This window comes from Asparagus officinalis, chromosome 2, assembly GCF_001876935.1.
Source record: "Asparagus officinalis chromosome 2, Aspof.V1, whole genome shotgun sequence".
NCBI classification, from domain to species: Eukaryota; Viridiplantae; Streptophyta; class Magnoliopsida; order Asparagales; family Asparagaceae; genus Asparagus; species Asparagus officinalis.
Window position 1 is genome coordinate 24,268,966 of NC_033795.1, and position 5,210 is coordinate 24,274,175.

Here is a 5,210-nt window from a genome sequence, read left to right on the forward strand (position 1 = left end):
AATTATATAAAATAATATATAATTTATATATTACAATATATATTATATATTATATATAAAATATATAATATATCTATAATATTATATTATATATATATATATATAATATAATATATGTTATTAAAATTTTATATAATATTATAATATATAATTTATAGTATTCCAAATCCCAAAATATTGATGAAACAAACAAAATATTACAAGTTTTAGCATTCCAAATCCCAAAATATTGTTGAAGCAAACACAACCCCCTTTATGGATTTCAAATCCTAAAAGCCACATCATTTATGGATTTCAAATCCCATTTTGAAATCCCAAAAAAAAAATCAAAACAAACACCCCCTTAAAAGAAATGTGACCAGAAATTTATTCTTTTTGCATCTCCAAGTGCCCTTTCTTCGGATGAGCTATGTGGGAAATCTATCCCTTTCTTCTTTATATCTTCTTTATATGTTTATTTAGCAGCCACTTAAGCCATTTTATGATTTCGCTATGACAAATCCCCACTAGATTCCAGTCACGGTACTCCATGGAAAAAAAATCATGGGATTTTATCATAGATTATGTAGCGCAAACTTTACCCTTGTTGCCATATCATTGCTATTGTGGATGCATCTTTTTAGAATTTGTTACTTGTTGACGTGCTGTCCTTGTTGGGTTGTATCTCTTTCCAACAGAGGAGAGCTTCCTGTTTGGTTGAGGAAGTGAGATGTCAATATACAAAGTCTCAAGTGAGATGTCAATATACAAAGTAGCATTTCCATCGGAACCATACGCACGGTGCAGGGTTTTCAGAGCTATGCGTTTGAGATTGTAGAGGGGCTGTTTGGACTTTGCATTGCCCCCTGTTTGGACTAAATAACCCTATATAGTCCGAGGTTCTGATAAGACTTTTACTCAATATAAAATAAGATTAATGGGTATCCTTGACAATGAGGGTGATTCCCTCATTGACAATGATGTGACACAATTCTCATCATATAAAATTCTCTCTCCTACTTTTTTTCTCTCTTCTTCACATGGTGATGATTGTGTCATGATAGGCAAAATCTGCAAGCGCACAGACTCGTTGTAGCTATCAAGGTCGATCCCACAAGGACTAGGGTTAATTACCAAATCTCACGTTATTCGACTAGCTAAATCAATGAGTAAATTAGAAGAGATTTAATAAAAGAAATAAAATAAACAACTAATCGGATGTAATTCAATATAATGAAGGACTAGGATTGGGTTATCACCACAACTTAGGTGTTCAATGATGGATTATTTCAATTCTTGGTGTTGGTTTAATCTAAAAAGGGTGAATTAGCCTAGATTAATCTAAAGCCTCTTTCAAGGTCTAAAGATCGTGCTTAATCAATCTCAATTAACCTACTTTCGTGGAATCAAGATTAAATTAAACCCATTAAGCTTTATGCTAATCCAAATCAAATCCCCAAGGAATCTAGCCTACTTTCGTGGTTCGAGCTTCCTGCTTAATTTCTAGAGATCCGGTATTAATCTTCACCTTTCAGTCCTTCAATTAATTACCTATGATTGCTAATACGGTGATCAAGCGAATCAACACGATTAAAACACAAAAAATTAAGTTTAAAGATCTAAACTTTCACCAAGAACATATATTAATTCATCATCAATCACTAAAAAGTTGGGTTCTTTCCCAACCCTAGACAAGAAATCTACTCACACATGATTGGAATAAGAGAAGACATCAAATAATTATGCAAATCACTCATAAGAAGAAATAAATCAAAGAGAGGAAAGAATTAACCCGTCTTTCAATTGAAATCTTCAAAATAAGAACTTGCAATCCAATCTTCTACAAGAGATTAATGTCTTCCTTCAATACTTGAACCCTAGAATAGTTGCTAGTTGATGGCTAAAAGAACATAACAAAAGATATCCAAAACCCTAAGTCAAAACATCTATTTATATGTCTCCAAAAATCTGGAAAATAACTAATTCCCGTGCCACCGGTGTGGTCTGCACCACACCAGGGTGTGGTAGGGGCTGTTTTGCTGATTTTGTGCTTGTTTCTTCAGTTTTTGGTATTTTGGCTATAACTTTTGCATCCTACCTCGGAATGAGGTAATTCAAGTTGCATTGGAATCCTGTTGAAGATATCTACAACTTTCATCGACCTTGGAATGAGGTGATTCAAGTTGCATTGGAATCCTGTTGAAGAGATCTACAACTTTCATCTTTTGAGTTTTTCTTGATTCAAACTGCATCATGGTCGAAATTCCAGTTCTTCATACTCGTGCATCCATTTTCTTCACGAACCATGCCTTCAAAATCTTGTTGTTGCTTCAAACTCTTGTAAAACTTCCAACGATCATCAAATCTTTCAATCTTGAGCCAATACCTACATATAAGAACACAAACAACAGCAGTATCCTCGATCTAAACACGAAATATGCATTAAACACTCGTAAATCATGCTTAAAACACACTAAGATAATGCATATTTTACGTGTTTATCAACTCCCCCAAGCTTAGACTTTTGCTTGTCCTCAAGAAAATAGACAATAAAGAAAATAGGAGGAGTGGAAGCCAAATAGAGTAGGGATCACCCCCTCATCAATCCTTTAACCAATATCAAACATATCACAAAACAAATACTTTTCATCGGGACTTAACAAATTAATTTCCAAAACTCTCAACAAAATCACATTTCAAAATTTATTTACGATCACAAGCGTCACAAGTCAAGGATAGCCATCCTATCCAATTCTCAAGTCAAAGTAGGAAAAAGAAATTCATGTAACTAGCTTCAATCCCAAAGTACTAAAATTGAGACCTTCAGGTAGTTAAATTGGTAGACCTCACTTTAGGATAAGTGGACTCTCAATCTCTCATGTATTTAAGGATGAGATTGTATCGCTCAAAATTCTTCCGAATGGATGTATTCAATCCATAAGCTTGCATTTCATCTCAATTCTCCACCACTTCGAAAACTAATGCATGCAACAAAATCATGAGGTCTTTTATTGGTTGTAACGGGGCTAGGGTCAAAAGGTAGGATATATATTTGGAATTGGTTGAAAGCCTATCACTAGTGGAGCTATGATTGCAAAAGATTATATCTCAAAGTAAGATCAATGACATCTACACAAACTCCATCATCTATTAAAGAACTTCTTCCAACTACTCCTTTTAGTATGCCATAATGAATTCTTTCGACACCCGCAATTACATACACCATAAAGATGACACTTTATTCATCTTTTTTTTTCGAATTAGTATTTTTTTTCTTTTTTTTCGAAAGAATTATGAAAAGGAAGCAAACGCCTACTTTCACACCCCCAAGCTTACACCACATTACTCACATAACCCATTGTATCATAAAATGTGCTCCACTAGCTTAGGCAATGGGTAAGGAATAAAATCGGATTTTGAAGGTTACATATGTGGGTTTAATCAACAAAATTAGGCTCATAGGCTCAAGGGGGCTAATCAAAGGAAACAATAGTGCATGGTAGGCTATTTGGCTAATGTGGACTATAAACAAAAATGTGCCTCAATCACCTTTTATGCATACAAAAGTTATATGTGGCCTTGAAGAGATTCAATGCAAGTTCTAGTATCCTACACCATTGGAGAATATCACACAAGCAAAGAAAATAATGATTGGATATGCAATGCATCCAATTTTCAGGCTCAAAATCTCACGGGTTTTATTTGTCTACCAAATTTAATTCCCCTCTTGTCTCAATAGAGTAATGGTTATGATGCTAGCCACATAAACGCTAAAACCTATAAGACAAGAGAACATTCAAGTCTGGTTCTCCCATATTGTTAACTTATAATCAAAAGCCTTTGAAAATCAGTTGAAAGATGGTATAAGAAGTTGTCAAGTCCCAATTAATGAGCATCTATCTAGTTCAATGATCGATAAAGGTTAAGCATTCATGTCATCATCAGGAAATCATTTCCCTATTTTGGTTTTTTTTTTTTTTTTTTTGAAAGAAGGAACAAAGCAAAAGAAAAACTAAAATAAAAGAAAAATAGGCAATTATAGACAGGCAATCAATGCATGAACAACCCACACCCCCAAGCTTAAGATCGACATTGTCCTCAATGTAAAAAAAATAGAAATTAGTGCAAGGGTGCAGGAAACATACCAACTCACTAGTCAGAAGGAGGCGGCGCGGCATTGCCACTCATGAAAAGACTGCATCAATTTGCGTTGAAGATATATTTAACAGAAGGGACTTTTTTCTTCTTTTTCGTCAAATCTGCTTTTCGATGTTGCCCATGATTGTTGACGATTTAAAAATTTTTGAATGTGTAACCCACAAATTTTAGGTCTTTCGACGAAATTGTCTTATCTCCTGGTGCCGGTCTTAATGGAATTTGTTTCTCATTTTCTAACTGTGCCTCATCAAAATTATCAAAGTTTTGGGTAACTAATTCATGATTGACTTCAGGTATGTAAACAGCCTCTATCTGATACAATTTATCCCATTGAATGCCTTCAAACCAAGGATGAGCCTTTATTTCCTCAACATTTCCTGTGCCAATCCTTTCAGCATGTTGCCAGAGCTTCCTTAGACTGAAATAAAGGATAACCCATGAGCATTTCATACATAATAGCTCCAAGTGACCACCAATCGCATTCCATTCCATACCCCTTCTTTGATAAATTTTTGGGCGCAATATAGTCGGGGGTGGTGACAGTCGAATAAGCCAAAGTTCGTGGATTTTTTCTCCAAAGCTCTAATTGTTCGGCTTGTGCATCTGTCTCCGTAAATTGCTGCACATCAGTCTGAAAAATCCCCTCACGGTTCACTGTTTGCGTAATGCCATCATCCCTTTCATTATTGCAATCCAAATTCTTGCACAATCCAAAATCTGAAAGCTTGCACAATCCAAAATCTTTGTGAACATAAATGCTTTCGTGTATAGCTTCAATGCCAAGAACCACCTCCGCGATGATGAGAGGAGCCGGTCGGCGGTCAAAGATGACGGCGTAGTCGAAGTCGGGGAGATGAAGAAACGGGCGGTCGGTGGTGATGAGCGGCGGAGGTTGATGGTCTGGTCGGAGAGAGAAGGTGGAGGCGGTCGTGTTGGTCAGAGAAGAAAGAGGGATGGCTTCGGTGATGAGGAGGAGAGAGGCGCGCTAGTTGTGAGGGAAGAAGGCGGAGCGAAGTTGGAAAGGGGGAGAGACGAGATCTGGCGCTCGGCGGTCAGCAACTTGGTGGAGGGCG